The sequence below is a fragment of the Oncorhynchus kisutch genome, unplaced genomic scaffold (genome assembly GCF_002021735.2).
Source record: "Oncorhynchus kisutch isolate 150728-3 unplaced genomic scaffold, Okis_V2 scaffold1283, whole genome shotgun sequence".
NCBI lineage: Eukaryota > Metazoa > Chordata > Actinopteri > Salmoniformes > Salmonidae > Oncorhynchus > Oncorhynchus kisutch.
This window is the reverse complement of record NW_022263228.1, coordinates 44,514-64,637: the sequence shown is the minus strand read 5'-3', so window position 1 is coordinate 64,637 and position 20,124 is coordinate 44,514. Positions and strand designations below refer to the sequence as shown.

Below are 20,124 nucleotides of genomic sequence, written 5' to 3'. Positions count from 1 at the left end.
GCAGTGTGAGCTATAGTGAATAAGCCACTGCAGTTATGAAATTGATAAATAATGGCCATGTATCAACTGTGTGACGACAGAATCTTTTTGGTATTTATTAGGATCCCCATTAGCCGCTGCAAAAGTATCAAAATTGTACACTCTCTCATGACTTCTCAAACCCCGGCTTGGTCTGCTTCGCAAGCCTTCTCTGAAGTCTCGCGTTTTTACGTCTCTTGGTTTAGAAACTGGTAGTGGGGGAACAGGAAGTTCCGCGCAGGCGCGCATCATTCTTCAGAATAAAGGATACGTCAGAATTGTGCAGCCGAGACGATAACTTGTGTCCGTTTCTAATATATTAATACTGGTATGTAATAGCACGTTCTAATATCTAAAGAACATGTAATAACATGCTAGGTAACATACGTCAAGGTATTATCTCGTTTGGTGAAGGTTTTATGTGCTATTTTGGTGTCAAACAGCGTGAGTGAACGTGATAACTTGTTTACAAGTCACAGAGACTTTGGGTTAAAGTTAGTCTGAGTGTATGTAACGTTATCTCATTTTGTCAACTTAATTTCATAAAGGATACATTTATTTGAGATTCTGGGTTCGTTTTACGTGTCGTTTTTGGTTTTGTGTAAAATTTCACGAGGTGGTAAAATGGCGGTTCCCCTCGGTCTGCATTAACGCACATCAGTGCAGGCAGTGAGGGTGCAGCAAGAGAGACAATTTACGGTTGCGCTACTGTTTTGGAGCTAAATGTAATGATGATCAGTTTTCTACATGTGAACTAGTATTCAGAGACATTCAGTTGTATCTGTCTATCTATACATGTTACTATGGTGTGAACGGAAATACTTTTGGTTTTTGACTGGAATAATACAGTGAAGACAAGGTTATTCAGGAAAATGGTACATAGTGCTGCCTACAACCATATCTTGTACAAAATGTTTTGAGTCATTTATGCGTTATGTGTATAGGGATATCTACTATAGATTAAGTAATTTAAGTTGTGTAGTCTAATTTAAAGTGTATACTTTGTCTAATGTGAATTAATTAATGTTTTGTTGTCAATGCTTAGCTACCAGATCTATTGAAATGAGATCAGTGCTTGACTTGGACAGGAGCTCACCGAAGCTGAGTACCGTCACCTCAAATTTCTACTGTTTGAACTCCTGTTCCTCTTAGAATATTAGCTCAACAGTATTGTGGCACTCCTGCGGCTAAATATAAACAATATTTTTAGATAATAAATTAATAAATTAAGTGCCAGAACTGTCAAGACAATAACTTTTGTGTCTTTCTCTTTATTACTACTGGCTGACTCAGATTAAGTCTGAGGCCGGTAACATCAACAGTGAGGACAAACCCAAGCTGCCTCTCTCCTTCCACACATTTTGTGGTTGCACAACTGTGTTGTGTTTTTGAAGTAATACAGTGAATACAAGGTTATTCAGGAAAATGAAACTAACCAACCAAAAATAGCACATCGTGCTGCCTAAAACAAACTGTAACCTTGTACTAAATAGTTTTTGAGTGATTTATGCATTTATCTACTACAGGTTAAGTTTTAGCTCAAATGTATTATGAAGCTCCTGCACCTAAATATAAACAGTACCAGCACACAATGAGTATCGGCAACTATTTCAGCACTGAATTACACAACTAAGTCCAGCACTGAATTAGGTAATTGAACAAGAAAAAATATTATATATTTAATAGAGAGTAAAGTAAGTGCCAGAACTGTCAAGACAATAACTTTTGTGTCCGTTTCTCTTCTACTACTTGCCGACTCTGGTATGAGGCCAGTAACATCAACAGTGAGGACAAACGCAGGCCTCCTCTCTCCTTCCACACTGAGTCCAAACCCACAGTCACTGGGTCCTGATTGTGACAGTAGAGCCCAGTTTTACAGCAGGATCCAGAGATGGCATCAGTGAAGCTGGAAGACTGCAGTCAAACAATGGAGCTGAATGTCAACATTAAAGATGAAGAAGAGAAGATTGGGGAATCTGTTAATCATGGTAAGAGCAGGTTCTATCGAACTAAGTTTGTTGTTCATTCCAACTTCCCACTGTATATGAAAAGTTGCAGTAGAACTGTTTCAATCAGAAGGTAGATGTTATTTCATGCTACTGAGACTTGCATGGTTTGACACCAGCACCAGAGAGGAGACTAAAGAGGTGAAGTAGACAAACTGCCAGTGTTTTAAAGTTCTATGAAACGAACCTTGAGATACTTTTAGAATAGTTCTATTCCCCTTTTCCATTGCACAGCCTACTTATATGAATACTTACAGGTAGCCTAGTGGTTAGAGCGTTGGGGCCAGTAACCAAAAGTTTGCTGACAAAGTAAAAATCTGTCTTTTTCCCCTGAGCAAGGCACCCACAGTTCCCCGGGCGCCAAAGACGTGGATGTCCATTATGGCAGCCCCCCGCACCTCTCTGATTCAGAGGGGCCTCTCTCACATATATTAATTAGTTCCAAGTAGAACAATTACAAAAATACAATTGTATTTTCTCTTTTCACCCCCCCAACCCAAAGAGAGATGAAAACATAACAACCAAACATAAAGAAATCCAAGAATATAAATAAATAAAGTATAATATACAGTTGTAGATAATGCAGATTACGCTTCGACTAGAGCCAATATTCACATAAAATATAGAGAATATACAGATTTACAGTTCCAATGCTTCTACAATATCATCAGTTTGCACAAACTCATTAAACAGATCCCAAATATAATGAAACTCTGGGGCTTTCTTCTTCACTATATAAGTACACTTTTCAAAAACCAGGCTTGACGTGAATTATTTTAACCAATGACCAAGTGAGGGGGAACTGACATACTTCCAGTGGAGAGCAATTGAACGTCTAGCTTGTAATAGACAGAGGTCAACCATTTTTATTTTCTCTCCTATGTAAAGAGATATTCTCTGGGTAAAGATTTAGGAGGCATAGTTTATGGATTAATGGTATTGGGGTAGAGGTCATCTCAGAGATATAGCGCAGTACTGAGCTCCAAAACATTTGTATCTCAGCACATTCCTCCAGGCAATGATACAAGGTGCCTTGAACATACAGGTCTGGGTTATTAGGGTCAAATTTCAAAATCATTTGCAAATAAATTCATTAAAAATCTTACAATGTGATTTTTTTTTCTTCTCATTTTGTCTGTCATAGTTGAAGTGTAACTATGATAAATTACAGGCCTCATCTTGTTAAGTGGGAGAACTTGCACAATTGGTGGCTGACTAAATACTTTTTTGCCCCACTGTACATATACATATGAGATGAGTAATGTAGGGTATGTAAACATTATATTAAGAAGCATTGTTTAAAGTGGCTAGTGATATATTTTACATACATTTCCATCAATTCCCATTATTAAAGTGGCTGGAGTTGAGTCAGTGTGTTGGCAGCAGCCACTCGATGTTAGTGGTGGTTGTTTAACAGTCTGATGGCCTTGAAATAGAAGCTGTTTTTCAGTCTCTCAGTCCCTGCTTTGATGCACCTGAACTGACCTCGCCTTCTGGATGATAGCGGGGTGAACAGACAGTGGCTCGGGTGGTTGTTGTCCTTGATGATCTTTATGGCCTCCCTGTGACATCGGGTGGTGTAGGTGTCCTGGAGGGCTGGTAGTTTGCCCCAGGTGATGCGTTGTGCAGACCTCACGACCCTCTGGAGAGCCTTATGGTTGTGGGCTGAGCAGTTGCCGTACCAGGCGGTGATACAGCCCGACAGGATGCTCTCGATTGTGCATCTGTCGAAGTTTGTGAGTGCTTTTGGTGACAAGCCGAATTTCTTCAGCTTCCTGAGGTTGAAGAGGCGCTGCTGCGCCTTCTTCACGACGCTGTCTGTGTGGGTGGACCAATTCAGTTTGTCTGTGATGTGTACGCTGAGGATCTTAACTTACTACCCTCTCCACTACTGTCCCATCGATGTGGATAGGAGGGTGCTCCCTCTGCTGTTTCCTGAAGTCCACAATCATCTCCTTTGTTTTGTTGATGTTTAGTGTGAGGTTATTTTCCTGACACCACACTCCGAGGGCCCTCACCTCCTCCCTGTAGGCCGTCTCGTTGTTGTTGGTAATCAAGCCTACCACTGTAGTGTCGTCCGCAAACTTGATGATTGAGTTGGAGGCGTGCATGGCCACGCAGTCGTGGGTGAACAGGGAGTACAGGAGAGGGCTCAGAACGCACCCTTGAGGGGCCCAAGTGTTGAGGATCAGCGGGGTGGAGATGTTGTTACCTACCCTCACCACCTGGGGGCGGCCCATCAGGAAGTCCAGTACCCAGTTGCACAGGGCGGGGTCGAGACCCAGGGTCTCGAGCTTGATGGCGAGTTTGGAGGGTACTATGGTGTTAAATGCTGAGCTGAAGTCGATGAACAGCATTCTCACATAGGTATTCCTCTTGTCCAGATGGGTTAGGGCCTATTTGGACCTATTTGGGCGGTAAGCAAATTGGAGTGGATCTAGGGTGTCAGGTAGGGTGGAGGTGATATGGTCCTTGACTAGTCTCTCAAAGCACTTCATGATGACGGAAGTGAGTGCTACGGGGCGATAGTCGTTTAGCTCAGTTACCTTAGCTTTCTTGGGAACCGGGACAATGGTGACCCTCTTGAAGCATGTGGGAACAGCAGACTGGGATAAGGATGGATTGAATATGTCCGTAAACACACCAGCCAGCTGGTCTGCGCATGCTCTGAGGACGCGGCTGGGGATGCCGTCTGGGCCTGCAGCCTTGCGAGGGTTAACACGTTTAAATGTTTTACTCACATCGGCTGCAGTGAAGGAGTGTCCGCAGGTTTTGGTTGCGGGCCGTGTCAGTGGCACTGTATTGTCCTCAAAGCGGGCAAAAAAGTGATTTCGTCTGTCGGGGAGCAAGACATCCTGGTCCGTGACGGGGCTGGTTTTCTTTTTGTAATCCGTGATTGACTGTAGACCCTGCCACATACCTCTTGTGTCTGAGCCGTTGAATTGTGACTCTACTTTGTCTCTATACTGACGCTTAGCTTGTTTGATTGCCTTGCGGAGGGAATAGCTACACTGATTGTATTCGGTCATGTTTCCGGTCACCTTGCCCTGGTTAAAAGCAGTGGTTTGTGCTTTCAGTTTCACGCGGATGCTGCCATCAATCCATGGTTTCTGGTTTGGGAATGTTTTAACCGTTGCTATGGGAACGACATCGTCAATGCACTTTCTAATATACTCGCTCACCGAATCAGCGTATTCGTCAATGTTGTTGTAGGAAGCAATGCAGAACATATCCCAGTCCACGTGATCGAAGCAGTCTTGAAGCGTGGAATCAGATTGGTCGGACCAGCGTTGAACAGACCTGAGCGCGGCAGCTTCTTGTTTTAGTTTCTGTCTGTAGGCAGGGAGCAACAAAATGGAGCCGTGGTCAGTTTTTCCCGAAAGGAGGGCAGGAGAGGGCCTTGTATGCGTCGCGGAAGTTAGAATAGCAATGATCCAAGGTTTTACCAGCCCTGGTTGCGCAATCGATATGCTGATACAATTTAGGGAGTCTTGTTTTCAGATTAGCCTTGTTAAAATCCCCATCTACAATGAATGCAGCCTCAGGATATGTGGTTTCAAGTTTGCAAAGAGTCAAATAAAGTTTGTTCAGGGACATCGATGTGTCTGCTTGGGGGGGAATATATACGGCTGTGATTATAATCAAAGAGAATTCCCTTGGTAGATAATGCGGTCGGCATTTGATTGTGAGGAATTCTCATTTTATTTTTTTATTTTTTTATTTCACCTTTATTTAACCAGGTAGGCTAGTTGAGAACAAGTTCTCATTTACAACTGCGACCTGGCCAAGATAAAGCATAGCAGTGTGAACAGACAGCAACAGAGTCAATAACACAGTAGGAAAAAAATTGTCTATATACATTGTGTGCAAAAGGCATGAGGAGGTAGGCGAATAATTACAATTTTGCAGATTAACACTGGAGTGAAAAATTATCAGATGGTCATGTGCAGGTAGAGATACTGGTGGGCAAAAGAGCAAAAAAGTAAATAAATAAAAACAGTATGGGGATGAGGTAGGTAAATTGGGTGGGCTATTTACCCATGGACCATGAACAGCTGCAGCGATTAGTCAGGTGAACAGAAGGACTTGAGTTCCTGTATGTTGTTGTGATCACACCACGTCTCGTTAATCATAAGGCATACGCCACCGCCCCTGTTCTTTCCAGAAAGATGTTTGTTTCTGTCGGCGCGATGCGTGAAGACACCAGCTGGCTGCACCGATTCCGTTAGCGTCTCTCGAGTGAGCCATGTTTCCGCGTAGCAAAAAACGCTACAGTCTCTGATGTCTCTCTGGAATGCTACCTTTGCTCGGATTTCATCAACCTTGTTGTCAAGAGACTGGACATTGGCGAGTAATATGCTAGGTAGTGGTGTGCGATGTACCCATCTCCGGAGCCTGACCAGAATACCGCTTCGTTTGCCTCTTTTACGACGTCGTTGTTTTGGGTCGCAGGCTGGGATCCATTCCGCTGTTGTCATATCGATCCCGTTAACTTTTTAGGGTTGTAATCCCGTTAAGCTATTATCACGTTTGGTAAAGGTTTGATGTTTTATTTTTGTGTGGAACCGAGTGATTGTGATCAACTATTTTACAAGTCACATAGCTAGAAGCTTTTGGTTTGTCTGAATAAATGTACATAATTTCCTCAATGTAGTTTTAATAAAGAATACAAGTATTTGAGCTTTCTGAGTTTGTTTAGCATGTTATTCATTTTGTGTCAAATTCACGAGCTGGTAAAATGGAGCTGTCCACTCTGTCTGCTCCAACAGACTTCAGTGCTGGTGCAGAGAGACAATTTCATGGTCACACTCCAGTTTTGAAGCTTAATGTAATGATCATCAGTTTTCTACATGTGTACTAATATTGAGACACCTTCAGTTGTTTCTATCTTTATCTATAAATGTTACTATGGTGTGAACAGAAAATACAATACCTGAAGACCAGGTTAAAACTAAACTTGTACTAAATGTTTTTTTTGCCATTTATGTGAATTGGGGAAATCGACTTTAGTTTAAGTGCACTTACTTTGTGTAGACAAATTTTAAAGTGTGTACTTTGTGATATGAATGTTTTGTTGTCAATGCTTAGCTACCTGATCCATTGAAATGAGATCAGTGCTTGACTTGGACAGGAGCTCACTGGAGCAGAGAACCGGCACCTCAAATGTCTACTGTTTGAGCTCATGTTCCTGTCAAGGCTTTGGGTAACTGGTGAAAAGGAGTCAGACACAGGAGAGTTGAGATGCGTGGACAAGGTATTTAATACACGAAAAAACACCAGTATAGAAACAATACAACGGTCCGTGAAATATACCGGTACCACGAATAAACTGGCATTCATACAAAGCCCGGCAACAAAATACCAGCCATCAGATACGTATGCATGTGTGAAACAGAGGGTTAAATACTGAATCTGTAATGGGGGAATTGAAACCAGGTGTGAAAAAAACAAAGACAAAACAAATGGAAAATGAAAAGTGGATCGGCGGTGGCTAGAATACCAGTGACGCCGAGCGCTGCCCGAACAAGGAGAGGGACCGACTTCGGAGGAAGTCGTGACAGGAACCCCCCTTGAGCCGCGCGCCGACACCGGCCTCGGGGACGACCCGGATGGAGACAGGGGAACTCCTGCAGCATCGACAGGTCCAATACGTCCTCCACCGGCACCAGCATCTCTCCTCCGGACCGTACCCCTCCCACTCCACGAGGTACTGAAGGCCCCTCGCTAGACTCCTCGAGTCCAGTATGGCTCTAACTGCATACGCCAGGGCCCCCTCGATGTCCAAAGGGGGCGGAGGAACCTCCCGCACCTCAGACTCCTGGAGTGGACCAGCCACCACCGGCCTGAGGAGAGACGCATGGAACAAGGGGTTAACCTCTTGATTCTAGCCATCCCGGATCCGGGATCGTGAATACAGCCTCAAGCTCATTACCATAACGCAACGTTAACTATTCATGAAAATCGCAAATTAAATGAAATAAATATGCTAGCTCTCAAGCTTAGCCTTTTGTTAACAACACTGTCATCTCAGATTTTCAAAATATGCTTTTCAACCATAGCAAAACAAGCATTTGTGTAAGATTATTGATAGCTAGCGTAGCATTTAGCGTAGCATTCAGCATGCAACATTTTCACAAAAACAAGAAAAGCATTCAAATAAAATAATTTACCTTTGAAGAACTTCAGATGTTTTCAATGAGGACACTCAGTTAGATAGCAAATGTTCAGTTTATCCAAAAATATTATTTGTTTAGGACAAATCGCTCTGTTTTGTTCATCACGTTTAGCTACGAAAAAAACCTGTATCCAGGAGTGTAATTATCCCCGCAGCTCATTAGCATAACAATGTTAACTATTCATGAAAATCGCAAATGAAATTAAATTAATATGCTAGCTCTCAAGCTTAGCCTTTAGTTAACAACACTGTCATCTCAGATTTTCTAAATATGCTTCTCAACCATAGCAAAACAAGCATTTGTGTAACAGTATTGATAGCTAGCGCAGCTAGCGTAGCATTTAGCGTTAGCATCAGCAGGCAACATTTTCACAAAAACCAGAAAAACATTCAAATAAATCATTTACCTTTTGAAGAACTTCGGATGTTTTCAATGAGGAGACTCTCAGTTAGATAGCAAATGTTCAGTTTTTCCTGAAAGATTATTTGTTTAGGAGAAATCGCTCCGTTTGGTGCGTCACGTTTGGCTACCAAAAAACCCCGAAAATTCAGTCATCAAAACGTCAAACTTTTTTCCAAATTAACTCCATAATATCGACTGAAACACGGTAAACATTGTTTAGAATCAATCCTCAACGTGTTTTTCACATATCTCTTCGATGATATATCGTTCGTGGAAGTGTGCGTTCTCCTCTGAATCTCAATGGAAAATGCCTCCAGTTGAAGATGTTTTTTTATCCATAAATTAAAAGAGCGCCCCCTATGTCCAAGAAGTTAACTGAGCTATCTGGAGTGATCAGAGAGTAGACTATTTTTATTTTACCTTTATTTAACTAGGCAAGTCAGTTAAGAACAAATTCTTATTTTCAATGACGGCCTAGGAACAGTGGGTTAACTGCCTGTTCAGGGGCAGAACTATCACCACGGATAAATCCACCATAATTGAGAATTTCAAAAAGCATTTTTCTACGGCTGGCCATGCTTTCCACCTGGCTACTCCTACCCCGGACAACAGCACTGCACCCCCAACAGCAACTCGCCCAAGCCTTCCCCATTTCTCCTTCTCCCAAATCCATTCAGCTGATGTTCTGAAAGAGCTGCAAAATCTGGACCCCTACAAATCAGCCGGGCTAGACAATCTGGACCCTTTCTTTCTAAAATTATCTGCCGAAATTGTTGCCACCCCTATTACTAGCCTGTTCAACCTCTCTTTCGTGTCGTCTGAGATTCCCAAAGATTGGAAAGCAGCTGCGGTCATCCCCCTCTTCAAAGGGGGGGACACTCTTGACCCAAACTGCTACAGACCTATATCTATCCTACCGTGCCTTTCTAAGGTCTTCGAAAGCCAAGTCAACAAACAGATTACCGACCATTTCGAATCTCACCATACCTTCTCTGCTATGCAATCCGGTTTCAGAGCTGGTCATGGGTGCACCTCAGCCACGCTCAAGGTCCTAAACGATATCTTAACCGCCATCGATAAGAAACATTACTGTGCAGCCGTATTCATTGATCTGGCCAAGGCTTTCGACTCTGTCAATCACCATATCCTCATCGGCAGACTCGACAGCCTTGGTTTCTCAAATGATTGCCTCGCCTGGTTCACCAACTACTTCTCTGATAGAGTTCAGTGTGTCAAATCGGAGGGTCTGCTGTCCGGACCTCTGGCAGTCTCTATGGGGGTGCCACAGGGTTCAATTCTTGGACCGACTCTCTTCTCTGTATACATCAATGAGGTCGCTCTTGCTGCTGGTGAGTCCCTGATCCACCTCTACGCAGACGACACCATTCTGTATACTTCCGGCCCTTCTTTGGACACTGTGTTAACAACCCTCCATACAACTCTCCTTCCGTGGCCTCCAATTGCTCTTAAATACAAGTAAAACTAAATGCATGCTCTTCAACCGATCGCTACCTGCACCTACCCGCCTGTCCAACATCACTACTCTGGATGGCTCTGACTTAGAATACGTGGACAACTACAAATACTTAGGTGTCTGGTTAGACTGTAAACTCTCCTTCCAGACCCATATCAAACATCTCCAATCCAAAGTTAAATCTAGAATTGGCTTCCTATTTCGCAACAAAGCATCCTTCACTCATGCTGCCAAACATACCCTTGTAAAACTGACCATCCTACCAATCCTCGACTTTGGCGATGTCATTTACAAAATAGCCTCCAATACCCTACTCAACAAATTGGATGCAGTCTATCACAGTGCAATCCGTTTTATCACCAAAGCCCCATATACTACCCACCATTGCGACCTGTACGCTCTCGTTGGCTGGCCCTCGCTTCATACTCGTCGCCAAACCCACTGGCTCCATGTCATCTACAAGACCCTGCTAGGTAAAGTCCCCCCTTATCTCAGCTCGCTGGTCACCATAGCATCTCCCACCTGTAGCACACGCTCCAGCAGGTATCTCTCTCTAGTCACCCCCAAAACCAATTATTTCTTTGGCCGCCTCTCCTTCCAGTTCTCTGCTGCCAATGACTGGAACGAACTACAAAAATCTCTGAAACTGGAAACACTTATCTCCCTCACTAGCTTTAAGCACCAACTGTCAGAGCAGCTCACAGATTACTGCACCTGTACATAGCCCACCTATAATTTAGCCCAAACAACTACCTCTTTCCCAACTGTATTTAATTTAAATTTATTTTGCTCCTTTGCACCCCATTATTTTTTATTTCTACTTTGCACATTCTTCCATTGCAAAACTACCATTCCAGTATTTTACTTGCTATATTGTATTTACTTTGCCATCATGGCCTTTTTTGCCTTTACCTCCCTTCTCACCTCATTTGCTCACATTGTGTATATAGACTTGTTTATACTGCATTATTGACTGTATGTTTGTTTTTACTCCATGTGTAACTCTGTGTCGTTTTATCTGTCGAACTGCTTTGCTTTATCTTGGCCAGGTCGCAATTGTAAATGAGAACTTGTTCTCAACTTGCCTACCTGGTTAAATAAAGGTAAAAAAAAAAAAATAACTACAGATTTTTACCTTGTCAGCTCGGGGGTTTGAACTTCCGGTTACTAGCCCAATGCTCTAACCACTAGGCTACCCTGCCGCCCCGACTAAAGAAGTGAAGTAGACAAACTGCCAGTGTTTTAAAGTTCTATGAAATGAGTCCGTGTAGTTACTAACCCTTGTGATACTGAGTGGAGGCTGATATGAAATTAGTCTGTGTAGTTACTAACTCTTGTGATAGTGAGTAGAGGATGATATGAAATGAGTCTGTGTAGTTACTAACCCTTGTGATAGTGAGTGGAGGATGACACTCCCCTTTTTAGCTTTCATCTCTTACCCACTTTTAGAATAGTTTTATTCCCCTGTATTGTACAGCCTACTGATATGAATACATATGTCACCCGGTACAGACAGAAGAGGACCGGCCACCCATTTGAGCCTGGTTCCTCTCTGTTTCTTCCAAGGTTCCTGCTTTCTAGGGAGTTTTTCGTGGCCACTGTGCTTCTACATCTGCATTGCTTGCTCTTTGGGGATTTCGGGTTGGTTTCTGTAAAGGACTTTGTTACAACTTATGTAAAAAGAGCTTCATAAAATACATTTGATTGATATGTATATCACACCAATTGACTGGTTGTTCTGATATTGTTCACACAGGAGACCATGTTGAGACATTCTCTACATCCAGAGAGCATCAGCAGGAAGATCACAGAGCAAAGATGTCTCACCACTGCACACATTGTGAGGAGATTTTCCCATTTCTACCAAAGCTAAAAATACACCTAAAAATACACACAGGAGAAAAACTTTACTCCTGCTCTGAATGTGGAAAATGCGTCAAAACATCAGCATCACTAAAACTTCATCAGAGAACACACACAGGAGAGAAGCCTTACTACTGCTCTGAATGTGGTGCGAGTTTCTCTCAACTGGGCCACTTAAAAAGACATGAACATATACACACAGGAGAGAAGCCTTACTCCTGCTCTGACTGGAAATAGGTTCTCTCTAATGGGTACCTTAAAACAACATGAACGTATACACACAGGAGAGAAGCCTTACTCATGTTCTGAATGTGGAAAATGCTTCAACATCATCATCACTAAAAAGTCATCAGAGAACACACACAGGAGAGAAGCCTTACTCATGTTCTGAATGTGGAAAATGCTTCAAAACATCAATATCACTAAAAGTTCATCAGAGAACACACACAGGAGAGAAGCCTTACTCCTGCTCTGGCTGTGGAAAGAGTTTCTTTCACCTGGGTACCTTAAAACAACATGAACGTATACACAAATTAGAGAAGCCTTACTCCTTTTCTGACTGTGGGGCAAGTTTCTCTCGTCCGGACACCTTAAAATGACCTGAACATGTACACACAGGAGAGAAGCGTTACTCCTACTCCTGACTGTGGAAAGTGTTTCTCTTGAATGTGCCATTTCAAAAGACACCAAGGGAAACACGAGTGGAGCCTTACCACTGATCTGACTATAGAACATGTTAAAACACCAGCTGAGCTTAAAGGTCATTAGAGAAAAGACAAAGGAGATAAGCCTTACTTCTGCTCTCAATGTTGCAAGAGTTTTTCCCAATTGGACAATATAAAAACACCAACGGCTACACACTTTGAGAAGCCTTATCACTGCACTGACTGTGGGAAGAGATTCTACAGATTGGGCCAATTAAAAAGACACCAATGTACACATAAAGGAGAGAAACCTCATCAGTTTTCTCAGACCAGCTAAGAATAGACACTCCACTTAATTATCATGTCATTAAATAATTGGCAACGTTGAATTGGATCAAATGAAGAAAGTGTAGAACACTATTGTAATCCTATAGTTTCTCACTGTGAGAGAACAATGCAGAGGAAAGGGAGTGTTATAGAATGTTAGCCTCTCTTTACTGATCAGTGTGCACCTTGTCAGTTTTGGTGTGTTTTGTTAGCTTCTACTGTAAAGATATTGAGATTACCTTGAATTTGCTTTTAGGGTTGAATATCCTCTGTGAGGCATCTCACAATGGAGTCTGATGGGTGACTGGGTGGTACTGCTTCCCTCTACAGTTTTCTGTGGGAATGAGCTAGTAGACACAACATACACTGATTTTGCAAAACATTAAGGACACCTGCTCTTTTCATGACATAGACTGACCAGGTGAACCCAGGTGAAAATGATAATCCTTAATGATATACAGTGGGGCAAAAAAGTGTTTAGTCAGCCACCAATTGTGCAAGTTCTCCCACTTAAAAAGATGAGGCCTGCAATGTTCATCATAGTTACACTTCAACTATGACAGACAAAATTAGAAGAAAAACAATCCAGAAAATCACATTGTAGGATATTTTATGAATTTATTTGCAAATTATGGTGGAAAATAAGTATTTGGTCACCTACAAACAAGCAAGATTTCTGGCTCTCACAGACCTGTAACTTCTTCTTTAAGAGGCTCCTCTGTCTTCCACTCGTTACCTGTATTAATGGCACCTGTTTGAACTTGTTATCAGTATAAAAGACACCTGTCCACAACCTCAAACATTCACACTCCAAACTCCACTATGGCCAAGACCAAAGAGCTGTCAAAGGACACCAGAAACAAAATTGTAGACCTGCACCAGAATGGGGAGACTGAATCTGCAATAGGTAAGCAGCTTGGTTTGAAGAAATCAACTGTGGGAGCAATTATTAGGAAATGGAAGACATACAAGACCACTGATAATCTCCCTCGATCTGGGGCTCCATGCAAGATCTCACCCCGTGGGGTAAAAATGATCACAAGAACGGTGAGCAAAAATCCCAGAACCACACGAGGGGACCTAGTGAATGACCTGCAGAGAGCTGGGACCAAAGTAACAAAGCCTACCATCAGCAAGGGCATTGAAGATGAAACGTGGCTGGGTTTTTCAGCATGACAATGATCCCAAACACACCGCCCGGGCAACGAAGGAGTGGCTTCGTAAGAAGCATTTCAAGGTCCCGGAGTGGCCTAGCCAGTCTCCAGATCTCAACCCCATAGAAAATCTTTGGAGGGAGTTGAAAGTCTGTGTTGCCCAGCAACAGCCCCAAAACATCACTGCTCTAGAGGAGATCTGCATGGAGGAATGGGCCAAAATACCAGCAACAGTGTGTGAAAACCTTGTGAAAACGTTTGACCTCTGTCATTGCCAACAAAGGGTACATAACAAACTATTGAGATAAACTTTTGTTATTGACCAAATACTTATTTTCCACCTTAATTACCAAATAAATTCATTAAAAATCCTACAAAGTGATTTTCTGGATTTTTTTTTCTTATTTTGTCTGTCATAGTTTAAGTGTACCTATGATGAAAATTACAGGCCTCTCATCTTTTTAAGTGGGAGAACTTGCACAATTGGTGGCTGACTAAATACGTTTTTTGCCCCACTGTAGTTGTTGTATTTATTTTGGATCCCCATTAGCTTTCAGTAGAAAACAAGATGTTGCAGTGGGCTAAGGAATGAAAACACTGGAGAATTTTAAAAACATTGCCTGGTCTGATGAATCCCTGTTCCTGCTGTTTCACGCTGATGGGAGGAAACCACGAGTACAACATTGCAGGCTGGTGGTGGTGGTATGATGGTGTGTTTTCATGCCACATATTGGGCCCCTTGATAAAAGTGGAGCAACGTTTGTGTAAAAAATCATTGCCAATCAGGTGCATCCCTTCATGGTGGCCAGGAATGATTCCAAGAACATGACAGGGAATTCAGCTTACTGCAGTGGCCTGCTGAGTCACCAGATCTCAATCCAATTGTGCATCTGTGGGAGGACATGGAAGGAGCTATTCAGAGTAGATCCACTCCCAGCCAACTTGACACAATTGTGGGAAGCATTGGAGTCAACATGGGCCAGCATCCCTGTGGAACGTTCTCAACACCTTGGAGAGTCCATACCCCGACTATTGAGGCTGTTCTGAGGACAAAAGGAGGTATAACTCAATATTAGGAAGCCATTCCTAATGTTTTGTGCACTCAGTGTATTTCAGATAAAGATGTTGTGGTGATCAGTTTTCAGCATTAGTTTGGGTGGATTATTTTATATTACTGAACAATTGTTTAATGATAAACAGGCTATGAATCGAATACTTGTGTTTATTAATTTGTCTTTTAATACTAGATTCATTATTTTAGTCATTGATGATGAATGTATTTGAATAACTGTATTGAAGTTAATTGATCTGGCAGGTAGCCCAGCGGTTAAGAGTGTTGGGCCAGTAACTGAAAGGTCGCTGGTTTGAATCCCGAGCCGACTAGGTGAATAATCTGTCATTGTGCCCTTGAGCAAGGCAATTAACTCTTAATGTTTCCTGTAAATCGCTCTGGATAAGAGCATCTGCTAAATGACAAGGATGTTATGAAAAATGTTTGTACATTCATTTAAAAAAATACCTTTATTTAACTAGTCACGTCAACTAGAACAAATTCTTATTTTCAATGACGACCTAGGAACAGTGGTTTAACTGCTTTGTTCAGGGGGAGAACAACAGATTTTTACCTTGTCAGCTCGGGGATTTCATCTTACAACCTTTCGGTTACTAGTCCAACGCTCTAACCACTAGGCTACCTGCCTCCTCTACACTCTAACCACTAGGCTACCTGCCTCCTTTACACTCTAACCACTAGGCTACCTGCCTCCTTTACACTCTAACCACTAGGCTACCTGCCTCCTCTACACTCTAACCACTAGGCTACCTGCCTCCTCTACACTCTAACCACTAGGCTACCTGCCTCCTTTACACTCTAACCACTAGGCTACCTGCCTCCTCTACACTCTAACCACTAGGCTACCTGCCTCCTTTACACTCTAACCACTAGGCTACCTGCCTCCTTTACACTCTAACCACTAGGCTACCTGCCTCCTCTACACTCTAACCACTAGGCTACCTGCCTCCTCTACACTCTAACCACTAGGCTACCTGCCTCCTTTACACTCTAACCACTAGGCTACCCTGCCCCCCCCCTCTACACTCTAACCACTAGGCTACCTGCCTCCTCTACACTCTAACCACTAGGCTACCCTGCCCCCTCTACACTCTAACCACTAGGCTACCTGCCTCCTTTACACTCTAACCACTAGGCTACCCTGGCACCCCGATGGGCAACCACTTTTTTTTTATCTTGTGTATAATTAAATTATAATGAAATGTTTGAAGTCAAATACTGTATATACAATACACAACATTACCACTTTGTTTACCCTGGCCAGAGGGACAGGACCATAGTAAACTAGACTATGTAGCTGCTGCTGTTAGTAGCCTACAGTTTCCATGTAATACAGCATGTCAGATCACTAATGATTAGGTGTATAGACTGCTACATTTATGCAAGAGGTTTTGCTTGTGTCTGTCGGGAGAGATGTGTTGTCATGCTTGCTAAATAACTAATGGTGGGAAGTGGAGAGGCGTCTTGAGCTTTGTGCCCGGCCCGTCCGACATGGTCAAGAGACGCAGAGAACCTGCAGCAGCACCCTGATGTGAAGAACAGCCCTTACAAAAATGTAGGATTGTAGTACAATTAAAAAAAATATAGCATGGTATTTTCGTGGAATGGTAGTGACCAAATGTATGTTTTCCATTGTACTGGGCCTAGAAACATAGAAGAAACTGACAGATGTGTCATAATAGCCTGGAAGTAAAGCTGCACTGGGAGACACATTTGAAATGGAATACATTGAATACATTCAGCAGGGTGAAACAATCACAGTAAAACATGATTTAAATGTATTGTTGGAAGGGCTGTGGTCACCAGTCATGTAATACATTAAATATATACATCAGACGGTATTGGGGAACTATTTCATAGGGTTTTCATGGGTACATTATTCACCCATTTCAATCTTATACCAACCAACCCTATGCTTGGTGTGACTGTTATGGCCAGAACAGACCATCTGATATGCCCTTAAATATTGTAATATGCAACCTGGAATTAAAATGTAAGAGGACCAGTGCTTCTACAGTGAATCACATCTGTGCTGTTTGAGAGAGATGTAACAAATTAAAACGTATCAACGTCTGATTTATATTTACAACGACAGGGGGTGCACCGTTCCTGGAGGTACTGCAATACCAGGTCGAAGCGTGGAGTGGACGGAGCAAGCCCCTATTCCATCTCCCTGTTCCAAAAATCTATTTAATATATGGTCCCCAGATAGGGGACGTGTCAGATATTAAACTGATAAGAACAGATTTAAAATATATCATTTTTATTTTCATTTCTCTATGGATGTCCCCCCCCCCCCCCCTAAAGGAAATTAAACAGTACCCGTATGAATGTTTTTCATACACAAGGGAAGGGAATGGGAAGCCCAAGGGCAAGGTGAAGTATTTGGTATTTATTCACATATTTAGTCAGTTTATCTACTGTTTATTATTTATCCAGTGGATGTAAATGCTGGTGTTATATGTAGAGGAGAACGCAATCATTTGGAAAGGTGGAATTATTGAATATTATGTTAATACTAATAACAATTTACCACTATCAAAAGGAACAATGTATTTTTACCTCTAGATTTGATATTTTATTTTGAATTCGTTTTTTTCTAGCCATTTACCAAAACATGTGTTGATAATTTATTTGAAATAATGATTGTGATTGTGCATTTAATATATATATTTTTTAATCTTTATTTAACCAGGCAAGTCAGTTAAGAACAAATTCTTATTTTCAATGACGGTCTAGGAACAGTGGGTTAACTGCCTGTTCAGGGGCAGAACGACAGATTTGTACCTTGTCAGCTCTAACCACTAGGCTACCCTGCCTATATATATTCAATGTTATCTTATAAGGAAGGGTTGAATTTGGACTTTTCAGTAGTCATTAGAAGTTCGAAACAGGAATGTTTATTTAGGGTTTGAACTAACGGGTTGCCTCCCACAATGTAGACAATGGCTGTTGCGATTGAACCACATGATTAAAGATGCTGTCTTTGTCTCAGCTTAGACTTCCCTTAGAGTGTACGTCAGAGGTTCAAACTGTGGAACCCAGTTCCTACATTTTAAAATATATATTTTTTGAATCAATCAAACCTATGCTACATTTGTATCTCTGAGGCCATCAGGATGACGAATCAGAGCAACATTACTGAATGTAAGTACATTATTTACCTTCAGAGGGGAATGTATTAAACCAGTTGCCGAGATAAGTGTTTTGTTGTTGTGCACTCTACTCATCAATAGCATGGTATTGTTTCTCTGTAATGGCTACTGTAAATTGGACACTGTAGTTAGATTAACAAGAATGAACAAGAATATAAATAAAGACATGTCTGTCCCGGAAAGTTGGCTGCTGTATACAGAGTCATTCTAGTCACATTAGAGCATGTTAACAACAATCATCCCGGTTTAGGGACAACAATCATCCCGGTTTAGGGACAGCAATCATCCCGGTTTAGGGACAGCAATCATCCCGATTTAGGGACAGCAATCATCCCGGTTTAGGGACAGCAATCATCCCGGTTTAGGGACAGCAATCATCCCGGTTTAGGGACAGCAATCATCCCGGTTTAGGGACAACAATCCCGTAGAGGTTTTAAACTGTATGTACTTAATATTTGAATGAAATAAAATGGTTTTAAAATGGTATCTCACCCCTTAATGAATGGGAAGCTCTCGTTTTCTCTCCCACCCCGGTCTGTAGCGAAGAAAAAAGACTTACGGAAACCAAGGTTTCACTATCATGCAAACGGTATGTACAGATATCTGCCTATCCCCCATCAAAAAGTGTGTCGGTTTCTCTTAAAATGGGGACTTTCGATTCATTAACACATTAACACATTAACACACAGCCTTTCAAATCCTAATTTATCTCACCCTCCAGAGGATGTGAAGGCTAAAAAGTCAACCAGCCCCCAGAAAGAATACACCATGTCTAGACCGACCCCCAGGGATAAACATTGATATTTCTAATCAGCGCATATACTAACGGTGCCCCCACCCCGGTCTATACATTTACATCGGACACCCCCCAAGGTGCTAACCCTGAGGATGTAGCAAATCAAAAGGGCCACGTCTTACTGTCTCGACACCCCTCCTGTTGTTTGAAATCACTACCTTTGTAATCTAAACCAAAATATACAGGGTGTTGCATACAGGATATCGCCCGAAAAAACGTCACCCCCTATGCCCTGTAAATGCATTCCGTAGTATCTCTCCTTTTGAGCCAAGACCGAGGAGCGAGTGTCCGATCCACTATGTTAGCACCGCTTTAGCGCAGCTACAAACCCACAGGCCAGCAACCCCGAATAGTTATCGGACTGAACATTTAAAAGGATCATCTGTGAATCCGTCCTAATGGAGCTTTCTGAAGGTGAGTTAATGAAAAAATATATATTAGATTTGGATGCGTGGAATTGTTTGAACATGAAGGATGTTATTGTAATATTAAACATGGAGTTATATGTGTTTTAAACGTGGGTCAATGCACGTATTCTTATCGTATAAAATGTTAATATTATCTAACGTTTGTAGGGTCTCCAACATTTACGCAGCTGCTCAGAGGGATAAATGATCTGGAACAGACAGCGTTAGACGGCGATTCTCAGGAGCAAATCGCAGGCAGCCAAACCCCGTCACATTATTGTAGACGTAAGTCCAATAATCACATACAAAATAATATTTATACACAGATTCAATTCTCCTGTACTGTACGAACGTTTTTTCAAACACACCGAGAACAGAGGATTTAAACGTCCGGTCAACTCCCCCGGAAACCTCCACCAGCTCGCTCCATATTCCTAACCCAAGCAAACAACGCACAACTCGGGCGCAAATACATTGCTCAGAATCAACCCCTCCGGAAAAGTACGACAGGATAGGGAATTTACGAGACGGCGCTCAATGGACACGGTATGAAACCATTATATATTATTATTATTATTATTATTATTTATACATTTTTAGGCTTGAATATGTTAAAACAAGGACAAATAA

At 42.1% G+C, this 20,124-nt stretch overlaps 1 long non-coding RNA gene and 1 pseudogene across 1 annotated transcript; one reads left to right on the top strand and one right to left on the bottom strand.

Moving 5' to 3' along the window:
- Positions 1-967: 967 nt before the first annotated feature.
- Positions 968-12,068, top strand: LOC116365782 (uncharacterized). The gene is made up of 2 exons (XR_004208154.1): positions 968-2,006; positions 11,833-12,068. It is a non-coding gene; the product is annotated as an uncharacterized LOC116365782 (long non-coding RNA).
- Positions 12,069-17,229: 5,161 nt separating this feature from the next.
- Positions 17,230-17,394, bottom strand: LOC116365783 (uncharacterized; annotated as a pseudogene).
- Positions 17,395-20,124: the final 2,730 nt, after the last annotated feature.